Below are 15,755 nucleotides of genomic sequence, written 5' to 3'. Positions count from 1 at the left end.
CAGGATGACCTTGTGCCTGATCACAACAATTCACTAGAGACACATTCCAGGAGAAACCAATTTTGAGTAAGAAACTCGAGCAATTTACTATTGGTTGATGTTTTATTAAAGGAAATGTAGGCAGTTATATTCGGAAACAAAATGTAGTGAAAACCGCTGGGATCAATTATAGTTAAGGACCTGCAATTTCATTTCAGCAATAGAATGATTGTTCTCTAACATTTCAGCAGAATGTAATCTTAAACAAATTTTGACTCAGTTTTTGAAAAGTATTTGTCATTGTTATATATTTGTTTTTTTTTTGTTTTTTTTTTTGATAAGAGAAATTAAATGTCAGTAAGCCAATCCCATTGAGCATGGACTGTTCTTTTCTGTAACTGGAGAACTTATCTTCATAAAATTTGCAATTATCTCTCGATGTAACTATACTTCTTAAGATAATGACCTCAGATTTAAACTTAATAAACAGCAGATCTTTTACTGGTAAACATAAACTTTACATTTAGAAAAAATCTTAGGCATTATTTGCTTGTTATAATAAAAATAATGATACAAGAGTAATATAACGATCTATTGTCAATTTCAGTGTAACCGGGGGACTACCTATCCATGTAATGTCATACACAAGACACCAGTCTGTTGCAGGGGCCATAACCTGGACAGACACCATTCTTGCACAGGTGCATCGTCTGTTATTTTGATATATGCATCATTTAAATGTGTAAAGTAAACTAAAGCACCTGGAGAAGAAACCATGGAAGTATTATTAAAACCAATGCAAACTCCACATAGACAACAAGACATGGGATGTACCATTTTTGTTAAAATACAATCATCTCTTACAGTCAGCAAAAAGATGGTTGTGTGTCTTCCTCACTTCACTGTGTACAGTCCTATAGGTATAAGCTTTGGATTGTAACCCATTGTACCAGTTGATGGCTGAATAAAATCTGGTATTTGTAAGATTTGTATTCCTGCATTCATTATTAAATTACATGTCAGTATGGTATACAATAATTAAGACCAATTCAAAACCGATCAGATACCTCCTCTAGCCTAAAAGACAAAAAAGAAAGAAGAAAAGCTATAGTTAATAATGATTAGATGACACTAAAACTGAAGGCCTAGCGGATACCAAGGAGGCAAATAAAATGTCTTGCTGTATTGTAAAAACATTTGACTATCCCGTGGAACCTCGGTTTGCGAGCATAATTCGTTCCGGAAACATGCTCGCAGTCCAAAGCACTCGTATATCAAAGTGAATTTCCCTATAAGAAATGGAAACTCAGATGATTTGTTCCACAACCCAAAACTATTCATATAAAAATGATTAATATAAAATATAAAGTAAAAATACATAAAACAAATTAACCTGCACTTTACCTTTAAAAAGAATCATAGCTGGTGTGAGTGAGTTTCCAAACTTTTGCGTGATTCCACCCAACGGAAGAGTGTCCCAAAGCAATCGCAGTTTTCCAGCGCTGTAGCAGTTCGCCGTATAAGCATATGCCAAAAGATCGCAGACATACTATAAGTGGCTGCCATCGATGGGTGATACAAGGAACATTATAAAGATCCTGCTACAATAAATAGCCGCGCTATTGCTGTTTCAAGCTGAATAAAGTTGGTGTTGTTAAAGTACTGAGACTCAGCTTTGTGTTTTGGGGTACAAAACGGGGACTCACACTTAACAGCACACACGTGCGTGCACGCACACACACAGTCACAATGCTGTATTAAACAGTATACGCTTGTATGGATGTTGACTATATGAGTGAGGTACGCAGACTCAGACGGAGTATAGGAGACGATTGCCCTCAAGAGCGAGAGAGATAAGTAGAGAGAGAGAGAGATGCACGCAAGAGAGATAAGGAGAGAGAGAGAGAAAAACCATCAGCTCAGTTGTGATCACATGATGCTCAGCGGACAAAGTGTATCCATACTACTCGTATTGCAAGACATCGCTCGTTTATCAAGTCAAAATTTATTAAAAAATTTTGCTCATCTTGCAAAACACTCGTAAACCAAGTTACTCGCAAACCAAGGTTCCACTGAATACTGTATGCAGGGCTGTTCTTCTCAGACTATATATTGGTCTACTAGAAATTACTTTTGGAGTACAGAGTACAGTTTTGGTTACAGTACTATAAAGAAAAAGACAGCAGCCTACAAGCCATCCTTGGACCAAATTACATACAGTATCCTACTCTGGCAATCTAAAGAAATTAAATCTCTTTAGCCTTGAATAGAGAAGGCTACATAGAGACCTACAGTAATTAAGGTATTCAAAATGCGATAATATTAATGCAGCAGAATTTTTTTTCAATTAATTAAGCCAACACTGGATGTGTATTTAAGACAGAAGCTACTTGAAGTTATAATTACAAAATGTTAGCAATGTTTCTTTACTTTCAGCTAATTGAGGACATTAATATAAATGCCTTCCATTTTCTAAATAACTTTGGCAATGTACCTCATGAAGGTAGTTGAATGTTTTGTAAGTTTAAGTAAAATTTGATATCCCTTTCCTTTGAGTGGATTAAGATTGATAGGATGACGTCTTTACATTGGAGTGTACTTTATCTTAATAGATAAGTGCTGTAAGTGAATTAGAATTGCCTGTTTATCAAAACAGTCCTGGAATAATGAAGTGTTTATTCCAATAATGTCTGAGCTGGGTATTTTTGTTAAAAAAAAAGTAGCCAGTTTAAGCAGAGAAGCTGAAAGAGCCTGTACCAAAATTAAATGATCCAATTCCCAGCACCATTTCAAAATGCACTTGTAATGAGCTTAAAGGCAAAAAAAAATAAGGAAGAAAACAATGATTAAGAATTACAACTGACCAAAAAGGATTAGCAAATGTCAAGGAGGAAGGAGTGAAGATCATTAGTCAAAACCAAATGCAAAAAGTGCCGGCTTCCTGAAAATCCTTTCCATAGCTAAATTGCTAGCCAAATAGAGCATTTTGTTTTGAAAATGTCCATAAATGTGGATACTGAGCATACTGCACTGCCATCTTAAACACTGGTTGTGTGATGGGGATGCACACAATGATGCTGTTGCTTTGCAAAAAATTGCCACAGTTGGAAAACTATGTTTGAATTGCTGATTGTCACAATAAAAATACAACTGAAAATGGCAAAACAGTATTCATAACAGTGAAATAAACAATATGAGAAGGTAAAGAATAGTATACAAAATAAATTTAAAATTACAGAACATAACCAAAAATGAATTTTCACAATAAAATCATGATAACAGTATTTTGACAAAAGCAGTATAATTTACACATTAGCCAAGTTTAAAAGAATATATTTGAGGCACACTAGGCTATATATACATAGTAGTGCTGACATACTTCCGGTGAAATCTCAGCCACCTCAGTCACTTCCATTGTAAATTGTCCATACTGCTGTTTTGATTTTTGTTTAGTGGTGAGAATGTTCAAGAAAAAGAAGTTTAAGCTTTGGCATTCAGATAGTTCTATAGATAAACATTGTTTTGTACCTTTGTGTTGAGGTTCTAGTAAGTACAGCAAGCTACTTATTTTTCATACATTTCCCTCTGATGCAGAAACCCGATCTAAATGGATCATCGCTATCTAGAGAGAGAACATTATGGTTAGTCCCCATACCCAAGTTTGTAGCCAATATTTTAAAAAAGAAGATTTTCGAAGAAAGGTTCCGAGATGACTATTAAAGAAGGGTGCGGTTCCTGTTTTGCTTGAGTGGAAAAATTTCTCCTTTCCACTTTCAAGACCAGGGTTTTGGGAGGGGAAAAACTGACCAACAGAGGATGACACTCTGGGCAAGGAGGAAGAGGATAATAAAATCCTCGAAGACCACGACTACACTAAGACTCTGAATCTCACAGTTGTCGATTAGTGCTTGATGAGAACATATCTCTCAGAAAGGAGATCTTCCAGCTGAGGAAACAAACTGAGACCCTTAAAATGAAGCAGCACTTAGGCATTCACCATTTTGCTGGCTCAAATAGAAACATTTGCTTTTTTCTAAGGTGAAATGTCCAGCAGACTCATGTTATTATATATTAATCTTACATAAATATTCACCTGTACCTGAATAAAGCTTAATGACTAATTATTGAAATTATATTTCTTTAGACAAACTAATGTACTCACTTATTTGTTCCAAGTCAGTTCTTAGCAGATGCAAGTTTTTAATACATCTGGATCTTACATTCGTAATTGTGGATGTAGCTTGAAATATATAGCTCTTTTCCTTTTAAGCTCCTAAGATTTGGCACAATGTTTGAATATTGCGACTTTTGTCATTTACCGTAATTCTGGGCATGTCTTGAAGTGATTGAGTGAAAAACGCAATAGCTAGTCCTTTTTGATATCAGCCCTGGAAATGAATGATGCGGAATCTGGAAAGACAGTGTGCATATAGTCAATTGTTTAATGGAGGCAAATGCTGTATATTCTTAGTGTACACATCTGTAAACATTCCATGCAATGTATCACTACCATAATCTGAGTGTCCAACCACTGGACTTACTCATGGGTAATTAGTGAAGTGAAGGGCAAAGCAAATCTTACTAGGGAATATCAGGGCAGGATTTCCTCATCACGTTAGTTTCTCTTTGGTGACATTGATAATCTCACAATATCTATAGTATAATAACAACCTAGTATAGTACACTAAATTAGGTTAAGCTAATATTTCAAATCTTTAAAGAATCACTTTTATTATGTTTTTAAACCATGAAGTATTTATGCTCCAAACAAAAGCAGCTGCATTTTCATCCAGTTTTTTTTTTTAAAAAAGACTTATTAACATATATTAGAATGCATTGGAAAAGGTATATCAATTTTTGGCAAATGTTAACTTGAACTACATTAATTGTTCTGACTAAAGCAAGAGGAAGATGGGGCCAATTAAAAATCTCTTTTTTAACACTTTCCAATAGGAGATTACACAATAGTAGGTCTTTAAACATAACAAAACAAGTTTTAAACATAACAAAAAAAACTCGTCACAAGGCACTTATGGGCATGCAGATTTAAAGCTGTACCTAAATAATCCTAAATAAAAACACAAATCAAGTATTACAAATCATATATAGCTGTAAAAGCACATTTTTTTAAACAGTATTACAGCTGTACTCTGAGGACACGTTCTTCTTCTCAGATCATCCTTGTTGTATGGTTTCTCTCAGTTTTATAAGCTGTGTGTCACTCAGCCTCTATTCAGATTTGTTTCAGCTTTGTGCCACTCACCCAGCATATACCTGCATATGCATTTCTACAGTAAGGCTAATATCTTTCTCTGACAATGACTTCCATAACAGCATATTTCCAATGGGAATTCCATTACCCAGTTGAAGATGACTGGCAAGTGGTACATTTGTTGCTGAAATATCATCCTCAGCAGTCTGTATGGCACTTTTAAAAGTGGTATTCACATGATAGTTTTGAAGAGCGGTAGCTGCTGATTTCATACTGCTTACTGATGAAAACACATATAGAATTTTCTCCCCTCAATTAAAGTATAGTTTGTTTAACTGTCTATATGGGTTATGAACAGCTTACGTATTAGTTAGCTTACTTCCATTTTGTAGCAGGGAGCCATTTTCTGTCTCTCTTTCTCTGTCCTACTTTTGGAAATCCACATTACATAGCTTTTGCAAATAATAACATTTAGGATACCAAATGTTCAAAGAGAACTGTTTATTGATGAAACTAGGAATACATGCTGAGAAGTATAGTATACAGGAACACAAGACAATTTTGAGAAGAACAGACCATTTAGTCCAACAAACTAAATAAATTCTTATTACAAAATAGATTTTTTCTTGACCAAAACAAAGATTTGTGACATTAAGAGTTTTCATCTTCTTCACAAATACAAATCATGCAAACAATATTCATTCGGAGCACTGTCTCTGTATATTCTGTATATTGTTTTTTCTGTTCATAATACACTGTACTGGATTACTATGTGTCTGTGGGACTGACAAGCAGAAAAAGTTGACAGATGGCAGAAATAGGCTCCAAAAGGCCTTAACAGTGTAGTAAAATAGGCAATGAGCCCCAAACTATCACTTCCTTCCCTGTTTCTTAGGGTCGGTTCAGAGGTGTTTTTATGGGGGCCCCTTAGTATGTTAAAAATATCCTTCCATTTGTAAAGCCTGCTATTTTTGATCAGAAGATGGTCTTCAGAGCAGCAGGTGGAAGACAGGAACCACTAGGGTCACTCAATTGTAGGGCCCACTCTTGCACATATCATGCTAATTTTAAAGTCACTAATTACCTTAACAGTACACCTTTGACATTTATAATGAAGCTGGATGTCTACTGGAGCTACACACAAATATGGGGAGGACATGGAAACATCATAGACAGGTTATATGAACTTGATATGAAACCTAATTTTAAGTGGTATGAAGTGGTAATGATGTCTGATGACGAGGAAGCCACAAAGAAATTAAGGCAAGTTATGTCAGCTCTCTGTTTATTTAGTCTTGTGAGGACAGAAGTCATCTAATTAAATCTAATTTAAGAAAAAACAAAAATTTTTTTTTAGATTATTTAAATATTTGTTTTAGTTCAGGGTGGCGCAGTGGGTAGCGCTGCTGCCTCGCAGTTAGGAGACCCGGGTTCACTTCCCTGCGTGGAGTTTGCACGTTCTCCCCGTGTCTGCGTGGGTTTCCTCCCACAGTCCAAAGGCTTGCAGGTTAGGTGGATTGGAGATGCTAAATTGGCTTTTGTGTGTGTCCTGCGGTGGGTTGGCACCCTGCCGAGGATTGGTTTCTGCCTTGTGCCCTGTGTTGGCTGGGATTTGCTCCAGCAGACCCCCGTGACCCTGTGTTCGAATTCAGCAGGTTGGAAAATGGATGGATGGATGTTTTAGTTCAATTGGAAACAATTTGCAGAACCTGACTATAATGTATACCTGCAAACATGAATATGTGACTAGGGTAAATTCAGGAAATGTTTAATAAACTTACATTTTATTTTTCATATAGATATTCTTTTTTTTAGTTAAGTGACTAGGCACAGATAAAAGAGAAGAAAATGTAATATTTGAGCCTACTTTATTAAATAAATTGACAGTGAAAGAATAGACAGCTGAAATTCTGGCACTTAGCATCGAAACTCCTTTTCCCTTTTAAGCAAGTGTTTTACACCATTGGTGCAATGTGAGCTAGCTCTCAAAGCAGCAATAATATGATCAGGTATACTGTAGGAGATCCCCAAGGTAAATGTTAATTAGACTTACTACCACTAGCTGGGGCCTTCTCACATTTTGACAAGCACATTTCAGAGCATAATAATTGCATAATTGTATAATGTCAAGGGACATTCAGCGCTCAGATATTGAGAAGCTTTGTTATGCAAATTAAAAATATTCAAGGTTATCCAGAGGTACAGTTCCTTGCTGGCAAAAAGACAGTTTCATCAAGGCTTTTTTTTTTAGTCATAACTGCTCAAGACAGCACAGGACAGTATTTACTTACTAAGTACACACAGAGTTTAAAGATAACAGGTCATAATAATAAAAAAAGGAAGGCATCATGTTAATCAAAAATTAAAGTGGCCATAGAGATTTGATTTGTAGGAGAAAAGTCAATTATGCAGCCACCTAATATTCAACATCAAAAAGTCATTTTTTTGGAAAAATAAAAAGTGTGTGATGGTAGGACTTTTTTGCTAGGATTCAATATAACAGTTCTTAGAAGACAGTGATCATTGCAGACAGAAGCCATTTATAGAGTGTTTGTTTCAATAGACAGAAGACATCATATTTTATGTGCCTTAATAGACTAGAGTTATTTCATCATATATCAAACAGTTTTCAAAGGCAGTGGCAATAATATTCACTGTAAACCTGACCAGATGTAATCTTCAGAGAGCTGCTTCTCACTGATTTTCCAAACACGCTATTATTCAGATAGACAGGCCTGATTATATTACAGCTCACATGTCAATATAAAGCACTGTAAGGAATGTGTTCAATTATTTAATAAATATTAAATGAAGGTACATTTTTTCAGTGAAGCATCTAATTATAGATTTTCAGTACATCTTCTCTAGAGATATAAACACGGATATTTAGCATAGGTTTTCAATTTGTGCTTTTCTTGACTTATTATGAAGTAACACCTTCCAACTTGATAACAATATCATAATAACAAGTTGGAAAATATCATTTAAGTTTTTTTTTTTTACAGATCTTCTTTTAACATTTCCTTTTGAGACATTAGGTAGAGAAATGTGTAGGGGCAAAGGCTTGACTGATGGACAAGCAGGCAGTTTGGACAGAGACAGAGACAATGTGTATGTGAGAGAAAGTCAAAGATGGAGTGAAGACGTAAGTCCTGTGGGAGAACTGTAATGGTTGAGGCACTGAGGTTTGATGTTGGTCAATCAAACCCTGTGCAATAAGTTGGCTCAGCTGGGCATCTGGGACTAGTTTCTCTTCTGTTTATGAAATACTTTATTTTCTCCATTTGATAAGAAATGTATTGATTTTCATGTAATGAACGACAGAAGTATGTGCATTTGAGTTCAGTGGGACTCCTTTCTGCAAGTCAAATTCCATCAACCCTAACTTACCTTAACAAGTTTCTGGAAGACCAAGCATGCTGTCCTTTAAGAAAGTAATGAAGCTATTTGGCATTATGTTTCTGGACCACTTCCATTGTGTTTTTGTCTTTGAGGCTCTGCAGTATCAGTTTTCTTTTCGAGCATGGGTTTAAAGGTATTTTCAAAAGAATTTTACTTTGCAATAACATTTTTAATGAAATTTGTAACAGATAATCATGTCCTCTCTGCTAAGGGAAAAAGAAGAGGGAGCAGTTGTTAACATTTTTGTAAAATCAGTGATTCTCTTTGTTATGCAGCAGCATCAAGTGATGCAGAAACAGTACATGAAATGGCACTGCACGCCACAAGAGCTGTTCTAAAATTGTTAATTTAAGCTGTACTATTTAAATGCCTTTAAATTAGTGATTGTAACTAAAATTCTTTGTAAAGGTGGTTGGATACTTTCTCTGATCTTCTACTTACAACCACTTTGTATATATACACTTTTATATCTGCCATTCACTGATCTCCATTGGTTAAGGCACCTGTATAAGGTACAGATGTTCCCAGAATTTCTTTATAAATGATGGCTTGTATAAGGTAATTGTCACTGAGCCTAAAACAATTGGACACACTGAAAACCAATTCCATGGTCCCCATGTGGTCTGATGTTAGTGATGATGAGCTACTGGCTTTTGTTTTAACGTCTTGTAGATCAAGATATAATTTAAAAATCTGAAGTTGAAATGTGCTGGCCAGCAAAGCCTTTATTTAAAACTCCTTATGGACAGCTGCTGTTCCCAGCTGTTGCATTTTGTTAAATGTCACTTCACACAGTAATAAGAAATTATTTTTAAAGATAAAACTTTCTTTTGAGGTACAAATTATTAAACTCAAAATAAGTTGGCATTGTACCATATATAATTTAAAAGATACAGAAGCAAATGAAAGTGAGATGTAGTCTTATTGCACACAGTTGTTGCAATTAACATTAGTGCAATGGCTAATTCTGGATTAGAATATACCAGATATTAAAAGTCCCCAAAACTCATTACACATATAACCAAATATATAATGGCAGCTAAATTAATATAAAACAACAGAATAAGAAGTTTTCACTCAAAATGTGTTGACCTTAAAAAACACAATAAAACATGTACAATACTAGACTAAATGTATGGCAACTCATTTCTGTTTGCAATGTACAGTAACTTTTGACTTTTCTTGAAATGAGTAGTTGGCTGCCAGTTAGGGAGTTTTCTGTGTTCACTTAGATTCAGTGGACATTTGAAAACCAATGTTTGCAATCTATTTTTTTTCCCTTTTTCTACCTCTTGATCGCCTCTGTACTATTTTCTTTATTATTACTATGTTTACATTAATCCTAGCATATTGTATATGTGAATGTTTTAAATTATACTTTTTCTGTTTAATGTTTATGTTTAAGTATGCTGTTTACTTTGCATTTTGCTTTTTTATTTAAGTTTTTCATCAATTATTTTTTTCATTAACTTTTATTTTACCATTTATACATATTTTAAGTACAGTTTTGATATCATATTGATTTACTTATAAAGTTTACTTCACTTGTATAATTGTTAATTTAAAATAAAATTCTATATTCTATTTTCTTTTCTTTTGATTATTATCATCACTGGTGTGACCCTTTTGTTATCTATGTAGCACTATACTTCTTGTGAGACTGACTGCAAATTATATAAAAAGTTACTTTTTTCGTTATTACAATTTTTTAATTATGCATTATCATTCTTCATTGTATTTGTTTTTTTTACTACAGACTTGCTTATTCTGTTCTTTTATATTAATTCTAATTAGAACAGATCAAAAAAGTTAACAATTAATGTGTCATATAAAGCTATATACTTTTCTAATTACTTTATTATCTCAACTGATACAACACATTATTAAGGTGTGTATCTGTGTTCTACTTTGTTTTAAGGAGGTATGGAAACATTTAAATCAGATTTTTGTATTTGCTGTGTTCTAGCCAGAACTTAAACTGACACATATTCGGGGGGGTGTTAATGCACCACTGGACGCCAAATATTTTTCTGCTGCCCTTTTTAAGGAAATGTCACAATTCACCAAGTGAAATTTTAATGGAACACATACATTTTTTCATTCAGAGTTTATCACAATTACTGCAACACTGATCATTTTACACACTGCCAATGAACTGTAAAAACTATAAAAAAAACTATTGTAACAATCTATTATTAAATGTACAAGGTGCAACTGATGGCATTGATGAAATTCAGCAAATCACTGAGCCAACTGCGCTTGAACAGGCTGCACGCAAGCACACAGAGGCCAACGCTGATGCTTGCAGGCTAGTCTAGTGCAGTGGCTGAATCCCAGGGACAGTGATGCTGCAGGGGTCGGCAGTGATCATGAGTTGACCGGACATCGAATGTACGGCACTGACTGATCAGCTCCGGAGTGCTGGTATATTAAAACTGGGAACCGACTATAGCCAGTTGAGGCATTCAATGAATGTAGTTGCAGAATATACTCAGCTCCGGCATGTAGGCAAATTGCACTGGGAACCGACTATAGCCAGTTGTGGTGCTTTAAGGGTGAAAATCTTGAATTTCTGTCTTTCCCATGAGTTAAGATAGTCTTTTCTGTGTAACAGATTATATAACCAAAAATTTTAATTTATCCACAATGTAAGCACTATAGTGATGGCCCTGTAACATAGGGTTGCCACTTTTGTCTAGAAATAAGGGACAATATTGTGATGCTATAATACGAAATATGCAAGACAATACATGGGTGTCAGGGGGTGATGCCCCTTGAGGTTTTGGTGCGAGTCATTTGAAAGTACAGAACAAATCGGATTTTCTGCATTAGTCCAATATGAACCACATCTTTTCCTTTCTGATTTCGGGACAACGGGCAACACAAATCTGTTGATTGGTGAATTTCACTAAAGCATTTTTTATAGTGACCTTGTTCGCTGAATAATTTCTTGGGGATTCGCTGTGTGGTCTGGCTTAGGTGAACATATCTTTTCCAAGTGCCCCATGAAGCTTTGTGAGGCTTCACCTCTGCCATCCACCAAACAGTGCTTTGCAATATTTTTTCCTGCCTCTAACCGCACTCATTTCTTCCATTTGCGGTCATTTCAGCCTCCTGGGCTCTTCAATTGCTGTACTGTATGTGGGTTATCAGTGAACTTATAAAGGTTAAGAAAAACTGGCAGATTTCTATGTTGCAAATGTTTAAACAACACACAAAAAACTATCAGTATTACTAGTACTGCCATTGGATATATAACACTGGTCCCTACATGCCAGCACCACATGGCTATTTTTATGCATGCAAATTAGCCACATGCTCAGCAAGACCTTAAAACAAGCCTTAAAGGAGCACTCTCCCTCCTCCTCCTCTCATCAGAAAACACAAGACACCCTTTGAAAAAATAAATACAAAAGATTTATTACTTTTTGCAAGGTGTTTTTTTATTCTTGATAGAAGTGTGAAGCAACTGTACAGATATATGTGAAACAAAAGAGATGTTTCGTCTGCATCCGGAGTCACCAGTTCAAACAATGGAATGAGATAGTCCCACGCTGCTGCTTATGGGGAAGGCTAATGTGTGTCCCAAAATTGCAACTGTCTCAGCGCAATGATGTATATTTTATTTATTTATTGCTAGTTTGTACCCATTTTTAGTATTTTATTTGTATTATTTGTTCTGTCTGCATCTTTTGTTGTTTGAGGCATGGTGGCGCAGTATTTAACACTGCTGCCTCACAGCTCACATCACATATTTGCCCACATTAATTGGTCCAGAATGTTAACAGACTTTTCCAGAGCCCTCAAGGACACTTAAAAAAACATTGCACCATTATAATCATCTCCAAACTAGTTTAGTTTCTCCTTCCTCATTGACTTCAATTCATTTCGTGGAGTTCGGCAAAGTTCTTGAACATTTCCATGATTTCACCAAACTTGAAGTGAAGCAAATTTAGCGGGGTTCACTCATCACTAATACCTATGCACCCAAGTTACAGCAGTGAAAATGCAAAAAGACACAAGTGGAGGAGATTCATACTAATTGATTGGAATTCATCCTTTCTAAAGCTTGCTTTAAGGAAAAAAATCAATTCTTTTTTGGAGGTTTTATAAAAATGAAAAAGAATGGTAAATACTGTAACGAACGCAAGTTTCACTTGGGACGATGGTGTTGATCCAGCAATGTTAATGTTGCGAATTTCACCAAAGTAGCTGCATTATGCTGTTCTTGTTAAAGTATTTGTAAGTAAAAATTGTTTTATGAAGTAGAAAGAGTTCTGTGTAATTCATATTTGTATGTCTGACCAATATGCAGTACATCAGCACGGCCATGATAAGCATGAATGTATTACCGTCCACTACTTGGCCAACTCTCAGGCAGAGGCTTTCTCTCTATCTGGTTGCTCACCCAGCATTTCTGTGGAGGTCTAGCCTGCCAATCTCAATTATTACAGTTTCTAATGTGTAAAATGTGAGAACTGGAAAGGATCAGGGTGAGATACCATGACAAAGCACATGTGCAGTTACATTACACTAAACAGCCAGTATGCTAAAATAACTAAATGTATTAATAAGCAAAAAATGTGTCCTAATTTTCATGCTTTTTATAGCAAATGGGATACAAAAATGTAAGAAAACAGTACATAGTGGAAAAGCCCTGCTAGATTCTATCACTTATAAAATAAGGTGTTAAAGTGTGGGGAGAAAAAGTCAATGTGCTCCTTCTACACAGAGACACAAACTTGCAAACAGCATATCTAAAAGTGGAAATGATAAGAGACTGTGAAAATAGCCGGAGCATAAGTAAAACAATAGAAAAATAGAAAATACCATTTAAAAGGTTTTTTTCTGTGCCATTTTCCATTTGTTCACATTTGCAAATTTGATTACATGCACTTCTAAGTTTCAAATTTCTGAAAATAATGGACACTCGTACTTAGCTCAGTAAGGGAGCAATTACGGATAGTGGATAGTTGTTTTACAGTTATTTTGTTTAAAGCTCGAAAATCTAAACATAGTGTATGGCAACAATATTTTTTCCCAGTAAAAAAAACTGTGTTGACTCTACTACTAGAAAGCCTATAAAACAGGGGTCTCCAACCTTTTTTTCCCCTGAGAGCTTCTTTTACAAAATGAAAATGGCCAAGAGCTATTCATGTTTTCTAACATTTATTCTTATAGCTTATTTCAACCCAAACAAACTGAATAAGCTTGTTTTGCCTGAACATTTACAAAATGTTGGTGTCCACAGCTCACATTTTGCATTAAAACATCACAAAAAATAATTAGTTCACCTGGAAGTGCATTAGGTATTTCTGTATGCATTTTCTAGTGTGTCTCACACTATTGAATTAAAAAATGAAAGCTGTCAAAACAAAACAATGCAATTACAAATACACAGATATTACTTATTCATTTGTCATTTTGTTACATGTCACTGTTTCACTTCACAAGAGTATTCACATGTCCAGTTGCATGTGTGATGTGTTTTTTAGTTAGTCAGATGACTGGCATTGCATGGAGTCAACAAGAGAGGTGTAGGGTGGAGTGTAGCCTCTTAGGTTCACTCTTATGGAGTCATTTAAATGTTCATCTGTTGTTGTTCTGAACTTTGATTTCATTACATTCATGTCAGAAAAGGCAGACTCACAGAGGTATGTATACCCAAACAAAGCAGACATTTTCAGAGCTGCTTGGTGAAGATTCTTATAGTTGTCTACTAAGCTCCAGAAATGCTGAGAATGCTGTTGAGACTTTAACTGCACATTATTTTGAAGGTTTACTAATATACAGTATATAAAATCCAATGTCTCTCTGTCTGCTTTCACGAAAGAACTACTTAGTTAGAACTACTTACAGATTTCGATCGGTTTTTTTTTCTATAATTTGCTTGAACATTCTGGTTGATTTTGCGACTTCTCTCATTTCACTATGTATCATAGTTTGCTTGCGGTACCGATTTATTTGATGGAATCCGAGAAAAAGGCAACAGGCTGAGGGGATGGGCCTTTCTCACTCACTCGCCAGCTTCGGGGTGTGTTCCTTAACTCTGCTTAGCTAGCGAACGAGAAAACAACTGAATTTAACTTTGCCTGATATTTAAAATAAAGTGTTACTTAGGTCTTGATAAGTTTGAGTCCGGATATTCTTTGAAGTGTATGCCACATTAAAAAAAATAGATTGCAATTCAGATTGTGGATTGTGATTTTTTGTTAAAAGGATTGTGATCGCCCACCCCTAATTTGACTAATCAAGTTTTCAAATTTATGTAGGATTCATTAACTCTTTAGCGAGCTACTTGGAAAGGGGTTGTGAGCTACCAATAGCTTGTGAGTGACGTGTTAGAGAACCCTGTTATAAAGCAATTAGAAGGATAATCCTATTTTATGTTCCATAGCTTTCATTTTTATATTACTAATTCATAAATGTATTAATTTTTAAAAGCATTACAAAAATTTCTACTGTTCAGTTATGCATATATTTCAAACTCAGAAATTTTGAATATTTGTTTTTTTATTTTGAATAGTAATGGTTATAATTTTTATAAAATTCATTAGTAGTTGTTTTGGACTTAAAGTGACTCTAAATTAAATTTGCTACAGGTCCCACAGTTCTGTGCATTATTGCAACGAGCCAGTCATGAGTTGGAAAGTAATGTCACCCTGAAGTGGCGTCTGGTGACATCATCAATGCCACAATATACAGTAAAAGTTGCCAATGCAAGCCATTCATCACCCAAGTATTGGACCTGATGTTGTACATTTTGAAAGTGTTGGTGATTAAGGTCTTTAAGGCTCAAATTAGCTACAGTGATTCAGAAGACAAGTTTTGGTTAACATTTACAATATTGACAAAATGATGAGAACTGATTTGAAGACATGTTATTATGGCAGGTGCTCCAGACCTGTCTGAAGAAGACAGATTTCAACACAGCAATTAGAGCACTTTGAGTGTTTCTCCTGGCTGTTAGAGTCCCATTGCTGCTTTTTTTTTACTGTCTTCTCCAGTAGTCCTGCCTCTTTGGATAATTACAATTGAGCATGTGCAGGAGACCTAATGTGTATGTGTTAGTAGAACAGAGGTGTGCCTTGGAATGTATTTTATTACAAAAAGTGTGTCACCACAGAAAAAAGTTTTGAAAACACAGCTCTAGGTCAATAAA

Source organism: Polypterus senegalus, chromosome 11, assembly GCF_016835505.1.
Source record: "Polypterus senegalus isolate Bchr_013 chromosome 11, ASM1683550v1, whole genome shotgun sequence".
Lineage (NCBI taxonomy): Eukaryota > Metazoa > Chordata > Cladistia > Polypteriformes > Polypteridae > Polypterus > Polypterus senegalus.
The sequence above is the reverse complement of the archived record's forward strand: the minus strand, read 5'-3'. Positions refer to the sequence as shown.